This window comes from Apodemus sylvaticus, chromosome 5 (assembly GCF_947179515.1).
Source record: "Apodemus sylvaticus chromosome 5, mApoSyl1.1, whole genome shotgun sequence".
In the NCBI taxonomy this organism is placed as follows: domain Eukaryota; kingdom Metazoa; phylum Chordata; class Mammalia; order Rodentia; family Muridae; genus Apodemus; species Apodemus sylvaticus.
In genome coordinates, this window is record NC_067476.1 from 83,058,697 (window position 1) to 83,078,012 (window position 19,316).

Genomic DNA, 19,316 nt, shown 5'->3' on the forward strand with positions numbered 1-19,316 from the left:
AAAGGTGGAGCCTTGGGAATACCTGTACACTGAATTCTGGACATTTTGGAAGTTTTACTGGACTTAAACTTGTGTGAGTCTTCTGCAGATGACCACAACTGCTGTCATCTTGCTGTTTTTAAAACTACATGGGATTTGCATTTCCCTGATGACTAAGGATGTTGAGCATTTCTTTAGGTGCTTCTCAACCATTCGATATTCCTCAGGTAAAAATTTTTTGTTTAGTTCTGTAACCCACTTTTAATAGTATTTGGCTCTCTGGAGTCTAGCTTTTTGAGTTCTTTGTATATATTGGATATTTGCCCTCTGTCAGATGTTACCTCACACCAGTCAGAATGGCTAAGATCAAAAACTCAGGTGCTGGCAAGGATGTGGAGAAAGAGGAACACTCCTCCACTGCTGGTGCTGGAACACTCAACAACTCTGGAAATCAGTCTGGTGGTTCCTCACAAAACTGGGCATAATACTACTAGAGGACCCTGTTATACCACTCCTGGGCATATACCCAGAGGATTCCCCAGCACATGCTCCACTATGTTCATAAGGACACATGTTCCACTATGTTCATAGCAGCCTTATTTATAATAGCCAGAAGCTGGGAAGAACCCAGATGTCCCTCAACAAAGGAATGGATACAGAAAATATGGTATATTTACACTATGGAATACTACTCAGCTATTAAAAACAATGAATCCATGAAATTCTTAGGCAAATGGGTGTAACTGGAAAAAATATCATCCTGAGTGAGGAAACCCAATCACAAAAGAAGACACATGGTTTGCACTCACTGATAAGTGGATATTAGCCCAGAAGCTTGGAATATCCAAGACACAATTCACATATCAAATGATGCCCAAGAAGAAGGAAAAACAAAGTATGGATACTCTGGTCCTTCTTAGAAGGGGGAACAAAATACCCACAGAAGGAGATACAGAGACAAAGTGTGAAGCAGAGTCTGAGGGAAAGACCATCCAGAGACTACCCCACCTAGGGATCTATCCCATATACAGTTACAAAACCCAGACACTATTATCAATGCCCACAAGTACTTGCTGACTGGAGCTGGATATAGCTATCACCTGGGAGGTTCTACTAGTGCATGACAAAGACAGAGGGGACACTCTCAGCCAGCCATTGAACTGAGCACAGGGTCCCCAATGGAGGAGCTAGAAAAAGGACCCAAGGAGCTGAAGGGGTTTGCAGTGCCATAGGAGGAACAACAACATGAGCCACCCTGTACTCCCAGAGCTCCCGGGGACCAAAACATCAACCAGAGAGTACACATGGAGTTACCCATGGCTCCAAACGTATAGGCAGCAGAGGATGGCTTTGTTGGTCATCAAAGGAAGGAGAGGCCCCTGGTCCTGGAAAGGCTCAATGCAGCAGTATAAGGGAATACCAGGACAGAGAAGTGGGAGGGGGTTGATTGGGGAACAGGGGGATGGGATATGGCTTATGGGACTTTGGAGGGGGGGGGATCAGGAAAGGGGAAATCATTTGAAATGTAAATAAAGAATATATCTAATAAAAATAGAATAAAAAATAAAAAAGTAAAACTACATAGGAGCTATAAACCTAAAAATCCATGGCATCTGCTTTGCAGGTTCATAGGGAATCACATGAGACCTGAAGTTTCAAGTAGCCAAATGCAAGGAAAGAGAATCAAGTTTAGCAGCCCAATGGGGAAGACCCAGATGAAAAAAAAAAAACAAAAAACAAACAAAAACAAAAAAAAAATCAAAACTGGAACCTGACTGCCTGCACCCAATCACACTGACAACTTTCCTGCTTCAACTGGCATTAACGTCAATCAGTGCGGAAAACCACCAGCCCAGCATGATATTTTAGCTTTATTCCCTAATGCCTTTTCTGAGCTTCTGTGAGGAAAATAGAGAGAAATATAGTTAACTCGCGGTGCTCTTTTATTTGAAGTTTGAGGGATTTTTCAAGTAATAAAAAAGCCTTGCCACCTGGGGCAAAGATATTCACTCAGTGAGCAGTATGGGGAGGGGGGAGAACATATATATATATATATATATATATATATATATATATATATATATATATATATATATATATATATATATGAAAAATAATTGAGAGTTCATTGTGACCATTCTACTTAAGATGTATGGTGATGACAATTGTACTGTTAGGATTACCCAAGCCCAGAGGAAAAAGTCTATAGGAACTGAAGACCTGGGGACTCTGCCAGCAAGATAGGGGCATGGCCATTTGCTGACCTACTTTGGTGAACTACTCTGCAACCCTGAGAGATGTCTTTCCTCTCCTATGCATAGTCTAGGTGACTCCAGATGAACTGATGCCCCACCCAAAAAACAAGGCCCTGTGAAACTCTTAAATCCCCTGGTACCACAAAAATGTTATCTTACCTAAAAACAAAATCATTCCAGATGTAAACACTGAAATTTTCCCAAGTGTCATTTCCATTTTCAGTTATTCCAAAGCAGTTCTGAACAAGAATTGTAAAATATGTTGTCAACAACTGAATATGCTTGTAAAAATAAAAACCACATAAATATATCAATAAGCCAATATTCTCAGAGATGCCTTCTCATTGAGTTTGCCATTATGCTAATCCCAGAGCATATGCTTACACAAATGTACACGGTTGTGGTGATTCCAATATGCTTGACGCATCGGAAGTAGTACTATTGGAAAGTATGGCCTTGTTGAAGGAAGTGTGTCACTGTGCAGGATGGGATTTGAAGCTATACCCATTGCAGGAGAGACAGTCTTCTCCTGTTGGACTTTGGAACATGATGTAGAACTCTCCTTCTCCAGCTCCACATCTGTTTTTGTTTGGAGGAATGTGGATTTGGGGACTAGAGATTTGAAAAGCAGTGGAATACTTTAAGTGGAGCTAAATGAGCCATGCTAAGAGGAATATGGAAGACATTGGCATTAGGGCTGACTTACAGGCCCTGAGCTTCAGTCCGTTATCATCAAAGCAAGAAGCATGGCAGCATGAAGGCAGATGTGCGAATAAAGGAGCAACTGAGAGTTCTACATCTTGGTGTGAAAACAAACAGGAGACTTCCTCTTCTACACTGGGTCAAAGCCCACCCCCACAATGGCATACTTCCTCAAATAAGACCACACCTCATAAGGGTACTCCCTATAGGTCAAGCATATTCAAACCACAACAGTGATACAGCGTAATCACCTAAGAAGGTCGCTGTGATCAATAGATATGGTACACTAGAGATGCATAAGGCTCCAACTGGTACAATAGACTGTACAGAGTTACTGTCAACTTTGATTTTTGGTTTTAAGATGGGGTCTCACAACACAACCCAGGCTGGCCTCACATTTGCTATCCTTCACATGGCAATTCTGGCCTAGAGAATGTGTAGGTTTTGTCATTTTTTGTCATGGAGGAGCAATTTCCAACCTTCCCCACGTGGCTCAAGAATTTCTACATTTCCATTTGCCCTGCAGTATTTGTATTGCGACTGATCTTGTGGCCTCTGTACTAATCCAAATATGAATGAAGTACCCACCTTGCTGAAGCCCTCCAGCTTGTCCTCAACAAGAAATGTTGTAAATTACCTGACCACTGTGAGCACAGAGAAAATGACAAGAAGAAGTTCAAATGCAGCTCCTCCAGGAAGACTTCTCCTGCTGAGCTGCCAACTCAACATGATTAGGAAGGATATTTGACTGCAGAGATAAGAGGGAACCTTTGGATCCAAGAAATCTTTAGTGTTCAATTCTCAAAATTCTTTTAAAGTTTTCAAACTGTAGAGCTCCTCAGGAGTCTGTGGTTGACCACTGTGTACTTTGACTTTCTCATCCCAAGCAGTATGTTTTGGAATTGTGACCCAAGAGGCAGGTGCAGTCTTAAAGGTCGAATTCCAATGGCAAAAGTTAGCTGCAAATCAGAACAAATAAAGGGATTTTCAGATTTCCATTCTTCCTTAATCTGTTAGGAATGCATGCTAAATAACCGACTTCCTTTCACTTCAAGATTCTAATCAGCAAGTAAATTTAATAACCTCAGGTAGAGATCATTCCAGGAAATATTATGATGGAGAAGAAAAGAGCAAAAATACCATATCTTTCTTTTCTTCTCTGCTTTCTTCTCTTCCTCCTTCTCCCTCTCCTCCTTCTATTTTTCTTTTCTACTGTAAATATCATAGTCAGGCTCTCTTTGGTCTGCCTTCTTGAGAGTTTGTATATGACTTCTCAAAGAGCCAATAAAAGCTAAGTGGTTTTCAAGCTGTGTTTCCCTGCTGTGAAAATTATCCAAAGGAATTTGTATAGCAAGATCCATCACTTACACAGAAGCAAATTATTTGTAATGGAAGCACAGTAAGGGTATTGAACACTCTGTAAGTGTTGATACCTGGGTTTACCTCATTGAATAGTGATAGGTTCATGAAACCAGGATTGACAGTGTCATCCATTTTCCATGGGGAAAAAAAACATCATTCGAGTTTTGTTTTCATGATCTACACCTATAGCCATGCTAAATGGCAGTGATTTCAACTCTGAAAAATTAACGTCACTTTATGAAACATGAAAATTTATTAAACAATATAGATCCCCTTTTTCTTGCCTGTATTAGAAAGACTTTTAAAACATTGGTTTATTTTTATCAATAATGTCTGGCTTAGCAAACTATGTCCATTATTACAGCACTGGCATGAATGTCCTAGGAGTAACCAATAACTTTCTAATTTAACCTATGGTCCCAGAAAAAGCAACTTTTGCCTGACACCGTAACTGACCAAGAATCTGTTACTCTGGAGGGCATAGACTGGAGTACTATTATTTTTTCTAAAAGAACATTATATCATACAGCCTTCTAAAGTCTTATACTAATAAACTAGGGCAATTCTCACCCATAATCAGAGAAATATTTTCATGCAGCATGTAGTGGTTTATACAAAGATACACAACTACTCAAACAGCAAAGAACAAGTGACTGTCAAGTGAACAGCCCTAAACAGGACACTTATTCTACATGCCTTTCCCCCAAGGTCCAGGGAACATTGTGGAAGAGAAAACAGAAAGATTATGTGAGCCAGAGTTATGGCATTATTTCCATAAAACGGTGTTTTCTGGGTTCACAATGGCAGGAGTTGCCAACACAAGACATACATAAATCAAAATAGTCAATAATCTAGTACGGAAATGGAGTGGGTTCATGGGGACCTTTCGTAGCAAGAGAGAGAATTGATGGCTGCTGTTGGAGAGTCATCTTTTCTTCAATGCTATGACCCATGCCCCAGTAGATGAGACCCTTTACTTACATGCTTACCACAACACACTAAATTGAAAGTTGAGGAAAGGAAGTAAAGGAGAAATTGGAGGGGAATATGAGGGAGAGCCTATAGAAAAGCACGAAGGTGGGAAGCAGGGGGTAGATGAGGATTTAAATATATTGTATTTGTGTATGAAACCATTAAGAAATAGTTTTTTTAAATGAGGATTTAATGCATTTATAATATTCTTTTGTTTTTTCTTTGTTTTATTCAATATATTCTTTATTTACATTTCAAGTGATTTTTCCCTTTCCTGGATTGCCCCTCCCCCAAAGTCCCATAGGCCCTCGTCCCTCCCCCTGGTCTCAAATCCACCCATTCCCACTTCCCTATCCTGGCATTCCTGTACACTGCTGCACTGAGCCTTTCCAGGACCAGGGGCCATTCCTTCCTTCTTTTTGAGCATCATTTGATATGTGAGTTGTGTCTTGGGTATTCCAAGCACCTGTTTATCAGTGAGTGCATACCATGAGTGTTCTTTTGAGACTGGGTTACCTCACTTAGGATGATGTTCCCCAGTTCCATTCCTTTATCTAAGAATTTCATAAATTCATTGTTTCTAATGGCTGAATAGTCCATTGTGTATATATACCACATTTTCTGTATCCATTCCTCTGTTGATGGACATCTTAGTTTTTCCAGCTTCTGGCTACTATAAGTAGGGCTGCAATGAACAAAGTGGAGCATGTATCCTTATTACATGCTGGGGAATCCTCTGGGTATATGCCCAGGAGTGGTATAATGGGGTCCTCTGGAAGTGACGAGACCAGTTTTCTGAGGAATCACCAGACTGATTTCCAGAGTGGTTGTACCAGCTTGCAACACCACCAGCAGTGGAGGAGTGTTCCTCTTTCTCCACATCCTCGCCAACACCTGTTTTCTCCTGAGTTTTTGATCTTAGCCATTCTGACTGGTGTGAGGTGAAATCTCAGGGTTTTTGTGATTTGCATTTCTCTGATGACTAAGGATGTTGAACATTTCTTCAGGTTCTTTTCAGCCATTCAATATTCTTCAGGTGAAAATTCTTTGTTTATCTCTTTACATTTTTTTAAGGGGGATATTTGGCTCTCTGATGTTTACCTTCTTGAGTTCTTTGTATATTTTGGATATAAGCCCTCTGTCAGAAGTAGTGTTGGTAAAGATCTTTTCCCAATTTGTTGGTTGCCATTTTGTCCTTTTGACAATATCCATTACCTTACAGAAACTTTGTAATTTTATGAGGTCCCATTTGTCAATTCTTGATCTTAGAGTATAAGCTATTGGTGTTCTGTTCAGGAAATTTTCCCTCGTGCCATGTCCTCAAGGATCTTTCTAGTTTCTTTTCTATTAGTTTCAGTGTGTCTGGTTTCATGTGGCGGTCCTTGATCCACTTGTACTTGAGCTTAGTAAAGGAGATAAGATTGGATCAATTTGCATTCTTTTGCATGCTGACGTCCAGTTGATCCAGCACCATTTGTTGAAAAGGCTCTTTTTTCCACTGGATGGTTGTAGCTCCCTTGTCAAAGATCAAGTGACCATAATTCTGTGGGTTCATTTCCAGGTCTTCAATTCTATTCCATTGATCTACCTGCCTGTCACAATACCAATACCATGTAGTTTTTAACACAATTGCTCTGTAGTACTGCTTGAGGTCAGCGATACTGATTCCCCCAGAAGTTCTATTACTGTTGAGGATAGTTTTAGCTATCCTGGGTTTTTTGCTATTCCAGATGAATTTTAGAATTGCTCTTTCTAAGTCTATGAAGAACTGAGTTGGGATTTTGATGGCAATTGCATTGAATCTGTAGACTGCTTTTGGCAAGATGGCCATTTTTGCTATATTAATCCTGCCAATCCAAGAGCATGGAAGATTTTTTCATCTTCTGAGGTCTTCTTCGATTTCTTTCTTCAAAGACTTGAAGTTCCTGTCATATAGATCTTTCACTTGTTTTGGTTAGAGTCATACCAAGATACTTTATAGTGTTTGTGGCTATTGGGAAGGGTGTCATTTCCCTAATTTCTTTCTTGGCCTCTTTATCCTTTGAGTATAGGAAGGCTACTGATTTGCTTGAGTCAATTTTGTATCCAGCCACTTTGCTGAAGTTGTTTATCAGCTGTAGGAGTTCTCTGGTGGAGTTTTTTGGGTCGCTTAAGTATACTATCATACCATCTGCAAATAATGATAGCTAGACGTCTTCCTTTCCAATTTGTATCCCTTTGACCTCCTTTTGTTGTCTAATTGCCCTGGCTAGAATTTCAAGTACTATATTGAATAAATATGGAGAGAGAGGGCAGCCTTGTCTAGTCCCTGAATTTAGTGGAATTGCTTCAAGTTTCTCTCCATTTAGTTTGATGTTGGCTACTGGTTTGCTGTATATTGCTTTTATTATGTTTAGGTATGGGCCTTGAATTTCTGTTCATTCCAAGACCTTTAACATGAAAGGGTGCTGAATTCTATCAAATGCTTTTTCAGCATCTAATGAAATGACCATGTGGTTCTTTTCTTTGAGTTTGTGTATGTAGTGGATTTCATTGATGGATTTCTGTATATTGAACCATCCCTACATCCCTGGAATGAAGCCCACTTGATTATGGCTAATGATTGTTTTGATGTGTTCTTGGATTCGGTTGACAAGCATTTTATGAGTATTTTTGCATCGATATTCATAAGGGAAATTGATCTAAGGTTCTCTTTTTTTGTTGAATCTTTGTGTGGTTTTGCTATCAGCGAAATTGTGGCTTCATAGAATGAGTTGCTTAATGTTCCTTCTGTTTTCTATTTTGTGGAATAGTTTGAAGAGTATTGGCATTAGGTTTCCTTTGAATGTCTGATAGAATTCTGCACTAAAGCCATCTGGTCCTGTATTATTTTGGTTGGGAGACTGTCAATGACCACATCTATTTCTATAGGGGTTATGGGACCATTTAGATGGTCTATCTAATCCTGATTAAATTTTGGTAGGTGGTATCTGTCTGTCTAGGAAATTGTCCATTTCATCCAGATTTTCCAGTTTTGTTGAGTATAGGCTGTTGTAGTAGGATATGGTGATTTTTTTTTTTTTTTTTGGATTTCCTCAGTTTCTGTTGTTATTTCACACTTTTCATTTCTCATTTTGTTAATTTGGGTACTGTCTCTCTCTGTGCCCTCTGGTTTATCTTGCTAAAGGTTTATCTATTTTGTTGATTTTCACAAAGAACCAGCTCCTGCTTTTGTTGATTCTTTGTATAGTTCTTTTTGTTTCAACTTGGTTGATTTCAGCCCTGAGTTTCATGATTTCCTGCCTTCTACTCCTCTTGGGTGTATTAGCTTCTTTTTGTTCTAAAGCTTTCAGGTGTTCGGTTAAACTGCTAGTGTATGCTCTCTCCAGCTTGTTTTTGTAGGCACTCAAGCTATGAGTTTTCCTCTTAGCACTGCTTTCATTATGGCCCATAAATTTGGGTATGTTGTGCCTTCATTATCATTAAATACTAAAAAGTCTTTGATTTCTTTCCTTATTTCTTCCTTGACCAAGGTATCATTGAGTAAAGAATTGGTCAGCTTCCATGTGTATGTGGACTTTTTGCTGGTTTTGTTGCTATTGAAGACCACCCTTTATTACATAGTGATCTGATAGGAGGCATGGAATTAGTTCGATCATCTTATATCTGTTGAGGTCTGTTTTGTGACCAATTATATGGTCAATTTTGGAGAAGGTACCATGAGGTGCTGAGAAGAAGGTATATTCTTTTGATTTAGGATGAAATGTTCTATAGATATCTATTAAATCCATTTGGTCCAAACTTCTGTTAGTTTCACTGTGACTCCATTTAGTTTGTGTTCCCCTGATCCATTGAAGAGTGTGGGTGTTTTAAGTCCCCAACAATTATTGTGTGGGGTGCGATGTGTGCTTTAAGCTTTAGTAAGGCTTCCTTTAAGAATGCAGGTGCCCTTGTATTTGAGCATAGATGTTCAAAATTGAGAGTTCTTCCTGATAGATTTTTCCTTTGATGAGTATAAAGTGACCTTCTGTATCTTTTTTGATAACTTTTGGTTGAAAGTCTATTTTATCTGATATTAGAGTGGCTACTCCAGCTTGTTTCCTGGGACCATTTGCTTGGAGAACTGTTTTCCTGCCTTTTATTCCTAGGTAGTGTTTGTCTTTGACACTGAGATGCGTTTCATGTAGGCAGCAAAAAATTTGGTCTTGTTTACAAATCCAGTCTGTCAGTCTATGCCTTTTTATTGGGGAATTGAGTCCATTGATGTTAAGAGATATGAAGGAATAGTGATTGTTGCTTCCTGCTGTTTTTGATGTAATTTTTATGTTTGTGTGGTTATCTTCTTTTGGGTTTTTGAAAGAAGATTACATTCTTGCTTTATCTTGGGTGTAGCTTCCCTCCCTTTGTTGGTATTTTCCATTCATTATCCTTGGAAGGGCTGGATTTGTGGAAAGATACTGTGTAAATTTGTTTTTTGTCATGAAAAACCTTGGTTTCTCCATTTATGGTAATTGAGAGATTTGCTGGATATAGCAGTTTGGGTTGGCATTTGTGTTCCCTTAGGGTCTGCCTGGCATCTGCCCAGGCTCTTCTGGCTTTCATAGTTTCTGGTGAGAAATCTGGTGTAATTCTCATAGGTCTACCTTCATATGTTACTTGACCTTTTTCCCTTACGGCTTTTAATATTCTTTGTTTAGTACATTTGGTGTTTTAATTATGTGACAGGAGGAATTTCTTTTCTGGTCAAATCTATTTGGAGTTCTGTAGGCTTCTTGTATGTTCATGGGCATCTCTTTCTTTAGGTTAGGGAAATTTTCTTCTATAATTTTGTTGAAGACATTTACTGGCACTTTAAGTTGGAAATCTTAACTCCCTTCTATGCCTATAATCCTTAGGTTTGGTCTTCTCATTTTGTCCTGGATTTCCTGGATATTTTGGGTCAGGAGCTTTTTGCATTTTTCATTTTCTTTGACTATTATATTAATGCTTTCTATGGTATCTTCTGCACCTGAGATTCTCTTCTGTCTCTTGTATTCTGTTGTTGATGCTTGGATCCATGACTCCTGACTTCTTTCCTAGGTTTTCTATGTCCCAAGTTGTTTCCCTTTGTGATTTCGTTAGTGTTTCTACCTCCTTCTTTAGATCCTGGATGGCTTTGTTTAATTCCTTCACCTGTTTCATTGTGTTTTCCCTTAGTTCTTCAGGGGTTTTTCCCTGTTTACATGTGTTCTCCTGTATTTCTTTAAGGGAGTTATTTATGTCCTTCTTGAAGCCCTCCATGATGCCCTCCATCAGTATTATGACCTGTGATATTAAATCCAAATCTTGATTTCCTGTTGTGTTGGGGTATACAGGACTTGCTGGTGTGGGAGAATTGGGTTTGGATGGTGCCATATTGCCTTGATTTCTGTTAGCAACATTCCCATGTTTGCCTTTTACCATCTGGTTACCTCTGGTGTTAGTTGGACCTGCTGCTACTGCCTGGAGCTTGCCCCTACTGTGTGCCTGCAGGCCTATTTCAGCAATCCTGGGTGAGCTGCTTTCCCCTGGCACAAATTGTTGTGGTGGCCGAGTTCCTGGGTGCAGGTGGAGTCCTGGTGCCGTGTGTCCCAAGTGATCTTCTACTCTTGTGAAACCTGCCTACCAATCTGTTGCACAGTCACAGAAGACCCACTCTCTTGTAGTTGTATTTGGGTATGTACCTCTGTGGCCTGATCAGCTCTGGATGTAGGTTGTGCTGACTGTCTCCTCCTAGCTGGCTGCTGGGTGTATGGCTGGCTTCGTGCACTACTTAGAGAAGGCTCACTGTGGCTGAGGTTGTTCCCAATCCAGAGACAGAAACTAGAAGGCTCTTGCCAGAGGCCTCCAGACTGCAGGACTGGTCTCACCTGTGGAGGCTGCCTCCTCCTTGCTGGCTGCTGGGTGTATAGCTGGCTTCTTGCACTGTGCAGGCTGCCTCTTCCTCGCTTGCTGTTGGGTGTGTAGTTGGCTTCCTGCACTGCTTGGAGATGGCATGCTCAATAGTTATTTTTAAAGAGATGAGGCCTTTTGGGAAATGTCAAAAGCATGAGCAAGGAGTCCTTCTGACTCGATGAAGAAACCTGCTTTTCAATATTAAAATAAATAGGATTGCTTTAAAAAATGGAGGTAGTGTGGGGTACACAATATATTGTCCTTTAACCAAATGTCCTTCAACCAAAATTTACAAAATTTTTACAAAAATAAATAAATAAATAAATAAATATAAAAAATTAAGTTGGTTAGGTAGCAACAACTTTGTTAATTGTCCTTATTTAAATTTTCTACAATGCACAAATGGATCAAGATAATCACATTCTACCACATATATATATGATACGATGATTATATATATATATACAATGATTATTGTTTCTCAATTTAAAAATAAACATTTTTTAAAAGCTGTTTTTATTTCATTTGAATTTTTAGCTATTTACAATCACCTAGAAATATTGTGTAAGTATAGTGTGTGGCCTCCTAAAAACAAAACCACTTGTTAAATACATGCCATTGTTGAATGGATCCACTGTACTTCAAAGTCACATTGCTGTCAGCTTAATCTTCAGTTTTAAGCTTGTTTTCTCTGTCCCAATGCTTAAGTCAGCTGTCTGGAAATGGTGGAGTTGCTACTCAAGGCCAAGGACATTTCAATTCAAAGCCTTCATTCCCTGCTCCAATTACATTTGTTTTTCTATATAACAAAGCATGCGCAATAGGTTTAAACAGAAGTTGCAGACAGCTTTCACTATAAGCAGAGAGAAAGAATCCCTGGAAAGTAAAGGGCTCAGCCCAAAATATCTCTATTACACACCTGAAATTCCCACTTCATAAATTCATTCATTTACATTGAAAATTGGTTGTTCCCAACATCTCTTTTAACTTATAAAAACTCATGTAGAGATAGTAAATGAATCTTCAAGGACATCAGCTCCAGAATGTTTGTCTGTTCTGTTCAACTGACAAAGCATTAAACACCTGTTTGGTACAAGGGACTGAATTAAACCAGCCAGGAAGATAAAGATACAGAAGATACTGCCTAATGCTCCTCACAGTGAAGAGCTATCAATCGCTAAGGAAGGGAAGGGCCATTGTGTTTAAAAGCAAAGGATATTCTCGAGTCAATTATACTGAAAATAGATAGATTGACACATGGTGAAGAAAATGTCCCATCTGTCAGATCTCAAGACAAATGTGAGCACATATAAGTTAGTCGACATTTAATTTTGTTGCACACATTCTACTTTTAAAAGGGGAGGGAAAAAAAAAAGAAAAGTTGATTGGATCTGAATCTAAATTGAACCTAATACCTCCCACAGCTGATACAGATGAATTCAATATGAAATCTTTCTAAATTCCATTTTACTTTTATCAGTATACACCAACAAACAAAGAAACAACACAGGAGTTTGCATTGCCTACTTATTCTGAATTTATTTGCTTGATTCCATATTCCATGGATCTTTAAGGGGACCTGGTGAAAGCCTGGCCATTACTAAGCATAATAATATTTATATTTAATTCAAAAAATAACATCAACTTTACAATGTAACATGAGCTAACACAATAGAAGGAAGGTTCCAATCTCATCAGAGTGTCACTGAGATATTCTTCCTGCTTGCCTTTCATGGAATCCAGGCTGGTGTCTGGGTGCTCCCTCCCACGGCTTTCAGCCCACAACCACAGTAAGTGACACAGCCTAAGAACTACCAAGAATGCATGTATCACTCAGCACCTCTGGCTCTCTTACAATCATCTAGGGGAAAGGGGCTTAGACATGCAGTGAATTGAATAACTCAAGTCGACAATGGAAGCACTGTCCTGGGCATAGTCTTAAGATAATATCTCCTCTGGGAACTAAAAGAGGCAGAAATGCTTGTGGGCTGCTGCCAGCAGGGAAAGACTTTTTCCCATTATAAGTAGCTTAGGCACCTTTATTCAGACATTTGCTTTACCAGCAAGAGTAGTCCTGCTAAGGTAGAGTTTTCATTTCTCCCTGGTAGTATCCTCCTGACGCTTATTATAAGTCAAATAGCAATATAACACTGTCCTTGGGGAGAATTCACTCTCATTTTGATTGTCACCTGAGAGAGAAGGCAGAGTAAACCCAAAGTTCTTAGTGGGAGCTTTTCACCTTCTCCAAGTCAGAGAAGAAGCCATGAGCTTGCAAGTGGGATCAGCTGGGAAAAGGAGAGGCCCAAGGACCATCTTCCCAGCAACTGGTTTCTAGATCTTCCATTTAATTGCTAGCCTAAAAGGACACTGAAAATGAACACTACTGAACCATTTACATATTCAACTGGATGAGATTCTGATTTTAGATCTGGCAATTATTCACCATTATTATATGAGCAGTCTATTGCAAACAAATTTGCCTCTTGCTGTCTCCTAAATAATAATGACTTCATGAAGAAGCTGTGTAAGGTTCTATTTAATGAGATCTATGTTGATAAGTGCAAACAAACATCCTAGTTTCCTTTTATACATGAAATCAATTAAATGAAATCAAATGAACTCGCTTCCTTTCCATTTATGCAAGGTCAATACTGGAGGCATTCTACCCATTGAAAATAATCTGGGGTAAATTGTTGGCTAATTAAACCAGCAAGTCATACAGACTGGTTTGTTTCCACATACTACTCCCAAAAAGCTAAATGTTTTAATTTAGGTTTTTTTCCTTTCTTTTTAACTTTGTGTGTATGTGATTATGATGTCAGCATATTCTCATGTATATATGCACATATGTGCATGTAGAAGACAGAAATCAATGTCAGGCCTCTTCCCCAACCATTTTTCACCTTATTTTCTGACAAAGAGCATCTCCGTGAACATAGTATTCAATGATTTAGCAAAATTAGCTCACTAACAAATCCAAGAAATTGCACTATATCTATATCCCTAGTGTATAAGGTTCCTTTTTATTTACAAGGACCTTTTCAATATCAACATCTTCACTTAATGACTCCCAAAAATATGCAGAAGAAACTATCTCCTTATTGAGGTGAAGGTGCATCCATTTGTGTGTGTGTGTATGTGTGTGTGTGTGTGTGTGTGTGCACGCATGTGTCTGTGTTCTTGTGCCTGTGTCTGTGATGGGTGTTTCCCTATTAATACTATGACCATAATACCTGACAGAAAAAAATCTCCAGGGAAAAAAAGATTTAATTGGGTTCATAATTTAACAAGATTGTGAAATCAGGATGAACTAGTGCAACCCAGGTCATGGCAGGTCAGGAAGAAGAGAAAGGAAAATTGTATGTACTCAGCTGACTGTCTCCTTTTGTTCCTGTTCAGGTTACATGTCCATGGAATGGTTTCATCTACATTTTGGATGTATCTTCAACTAGCTCCTCTCTGGAAATTCCCTCACAGATACCACCAGAAACTCCCAATCACTCTCCAAAATACTTCTTAATCTGATCAGTTTTATCATCAAATTTAACTGTTCTATACTGGGGAGATGAATCAGTGTGGAAAGTGCTCACTGCATATGCATGAAGACCTGAGTTAGGGCCCCATTATACATACTAAAGAGAAAGGTTTGGAATGTAAGTGTCTGTAATACCTTGTTCCAGATAATATAGTTGAACCAGAAAGCTCTATCTTCGATAAGAGACTCTCTATCTAAAGATACATGGAAGAGTGTTTGAAAAGACCCAGCATCAGTCTCAGAGCTCACTATGCACAAAGATGTGTACATTCATCTGTACAATTCATGTTTACACACATACATGTGTATACATATAAATACAAAAATGGTGGTTTGTGGAAACAGTCACTTCAATGGAGGAACAATAATGGAGTATGCAGATGGTTCACTTCTTTGGGCTCAGAGTTTATGAACCCAAATAAATGTGTATCCATAATGATGACATCAAGGAAAGTACCACCTTCCCTGAGTCACAGGCTCACTGACAAAATTAAATTAATCACACCTACCTCAGAAGGTATCCAAAAAGATTAAATGAGGAAATGCCAGACAAGAGTTTTGTGTACAGTCTATAGTGAGTGCACTATGCTGATGTTAATGGTGTTAATGGAGATATTAATATCTTACTGTTAACCCGCTGTATAATACAAAACTGAGGTCTGAAATTATTGTACCCAAAATAGTGTAATTTGGAACTCAATCTACTTAAATCACAAAACAAACCCACTGTGTTCAAAAGAATAAATTTCTTTTATCATCTTATTTCCACTCACTGGTATTTTTTACCTTAAATGTGGAAGTTTGAAAGATCATATTTCATAGGAAAAGTAAGATATTGGATTTTAGAAGACTTTCTTAACTCCAGAGAACCACATGATGTGGAGCCAACAGAAGCCACTTGAGCCAAGAACAAGTCATAAGAAGACCTTCAACTTTATTCACTTCAGTTAACAAGCTTCTGTGAAGGGCCTATTTTATGCAAAGAGTTAGCGTTTTACTTCTTTTTCTTCCAAAGCTCTAAACAGCTCAACCTCAGTCTAATCAAGCAGAGAAATTGTCTGGATACTTCTCAAAAAATCTCAAATGCCAAGTTTCAGTGACAGTCAAAAACTTGAGCACATTAAAACAGCATCAAGGCTTTCAAGAGATATTTAGTGAGCTCTAAACAGGCCTGTTTTCAAAAAAAAAATTTTCTCTTACTTTTAAGGTAACCTATGCTTGCAGTTAATTTTTTCATATAATAGAAAAATGAGTAAGAAATAAAGTTCTTCTACTCCTCAGAAATTACTGCTAATGTATATAATCTACAATTTTTGCCCATCAAATATATATAGATACATATAGCCACAGACTACTTTGCAATAGAATTATTCACTTAACAGTCTATTGTCTTTCTGTGACAGTAACTGTGGATTCAAATGAGCTTTATCATCTTAAAGGATGCCATTGATTTCCACTATATTGAAATTTTATTTCATTGAAAGTTTGCACTGTATATCAGGTGGTTTTCATAGTGAGGGGGGTTGCATGTGTCTACAGGTAGACTTAGGTGTGTGTGTGTGTGTGTGTGTGTGTGTGTGTGTGTGTGTGTGTGTGTGTGTGTGTTTGTGTGTGTGTGTGTAACAGCATAAGGGCATACAAAAAGACAAGAGCATATTAAAAAATTCTTGATCCTTCTAAAATGCTGCCCATGACAGACACAACCCATCCTTATGGTTTTCCTGCTTAAATATAACCTCCACACCTTTCTGGAATCATGAAGTTGGTATGAACCTTTCATTTTCCTATCAGCCACTCTATTGTTTGTATCAAATGCGGAAATATATGTACTTATATATGTCCAGTTTCTGAAATTGGAAGGCACTAATTTATATTGACTGATCCTACTCTGCAATTGATAATCTAAACAAGATGGTCCTCCAGTGCCTTTTAGGTGAGTTCTTAACATGCCCTAAAATCCTCTCTGGATCCAGAAACAGGCTAAGGAAATGAGTTTTCCTACTGCTGCCCACACTGAGTGTCAATGACTTATTTATTAGACATAGGTTTCCCCACTCTTTCTCGAGGTTTCCATTGGGTTTCTTGCCTCTGCTAAGAATAAAAACTTAGCAAACACTGCTTGATACATGAGCACAAGCTACTAATCATGAGTTTCAGTGATACCTGTGAATAATATTTGATAGCCACTCACCTCCTGCATCTTCTTTTCATAGTCACACACAATGAAGTGCAACCTCTATACTTTACCACTCGAGACAGGTACCTGAAATGCCAAGCAGATCAGGTTATATGTGTTGTCAGAATCTGCAGTGAATTTAAAGATGAGTAGCTGCTTGGAGATCAACAAGGACACAAAGAAAAATCGTCTCAGCAAGCTGGGATCTAATACTTGTGTACTAAACTGCCACTACCTACTACTTCCAACAGTTCATCAACTACTAGAAAAAGCAGAGAAAGCTTTTAAGACAACCGTCACAGACTAAATACATCTGATATCACCAAACAACAGCTATCTCTGATAAATGCCATCTGTGTACTAGGCAGTATTCCAAGTACATTTCACACAGTAATTCACAGGATTCCTTGGAAATAGCTTAATTATTATCATTTTTAAAGATAATTTACCCACGTGATGGGCCTAGTCATCAATTCTTGAGTCTGGGTCCAAATAGTAGTTTTAAATGTTTCCATAGATAATCTCATTCACACATATACAAATGTACATATGACACAACACATCATCTATGCCACACCACACACACACATTTGTAGTTGTATAAGTAGATCACATGAATCCATCACACTACCTACAGTATATACTATACAAGCCCAGGAATACCACATGCATATCTCCCTTTACATATAGATACACACCATATCTATGAATATATCACATAGACACAAAACCCTTATGTATCTACTGCACACACATTTGTATGCATTCCCTGCCCATTGCTCAATGAAGTATAGTGAAGAATTGAGTAAAATTTTGAATAGAATTTCAAACCACATCAAGCCCTGCCCTTGTTCCACTTATGAGGTATGGACTTTAGCATAGATGCTTCTAAGCTGATGAGGGAAACATCAGAGGTGAGCAGAAAAAGATATGGTGATGTGTCAGAAGTGTTCTACTAATGCACTGTTGTAGTACTCAAGGGTCTCTGAAAGGCTTCAAGCTCAATACTCATCTCTCAGATGACTAAAGGCTCACAGCTTCTTCACAGAGTACTTTCCTAGCTGGAAACACGGTCTCTATTCTTTCCGACCATTCTGTTACTCCACCCTGTTTCCCACACACACTCCCTCTAGAGTGGAGCTCCCTCTAGTTCATAGCAGCCTCTGCAGCTGCTGAGCCTCTCCATGGATGGTCTGTACCACCTGCTTAGCATTTTGATACATATGCTACCATACTGTTAGCTATGTCAAAAGACAAAAGTACTGCATTATGTTCTGGAGACCCTGCTACTCATTTATTATTCAGAAGCTGTCATCACTTTCAAGGGATAACCAAACAGCAATTATTGACTTTGAGGTTCAAAATAGGATTGTGAAACTTGGAAATAAATGGAATCTCAAAAGGCGGGTGCTTTTGATGTGTTAGATTCTATCTTTTTGAGAAAAAGGTTTGCTGAGTTCTAAAATCTTGCCTTCAGCTTTTAAGAACTAATACACAGAAGATATATAAAGTTTATTTGATAAGCACAGTTTCAGAATAAATTCATAACGACATAAAAGCCAGTTTGCCACCTAAAATACCGTAAATTGCAATGTCTGGGGGAGAAAAGAAACAGCACAGAGAAATAGTAGCTAAAACAGCAGGGTAATATACCCACTCCTTTCAGTTATGAGACTGAAACCTTACATAAAATCTGTAAGTCCTGGGGAGCACACCTTAATTGTGTCTCATTTTCAATGCAGTCATAGATGTCCTTAAACAGAGAAGGCAAGAGGGCTTTGGTGTCTGCCAGAAGGGCAGTTGCCTGTCACACAGGACTGTAGGTGTCCCCATACATTCACTGGGGCCCTGGCAGTTATAAGGAGTATCCACTGGGAAATGTTTAGCAACTAGCTCTCTTGAAAATAAATTTTCTCTGAATTTTAGGTCAACAAAATGATTCTCCCAAAGATGTCAGTCTTCTAGTCTCTAGATTGCATGTGAACACTTCTGTATATGGTAACAGAATTTTTGAATTAAAGACTTCAAAATTATCATAGATTATAAGTCCCAACAGAATCATAGGATCTTTGTTTAGAGTGAAGGATTGCTGAGTCAGAGAAGGTGACAGGACAGCAGGGCCAGAGAGGGACAGTGATCACAGTGACAAGGAAACAGACATGGCAAGAAGAGAAAAAGTTGAAAAGGGCATGTTGCTTGTTTTGAACATGGAGAAAGAAACATGTACCAAGAATGCGGGTATCTCAGCACCGGGAAAATGGCCTTGATTTGAACATCTTGCTTAACCGTGACTGCAGAAATGTTGACCTCTAAAACTATAAGATAGTAAATGTGTGTTGCTTTATGACATCTTATTTATGGTAATTTGTTGTCAAGCCTTATAGCCTTCCAAAGATGTAAAGCCTTTGGCAGGCTAACTTGAAACTTAAGGTGAACATAATGA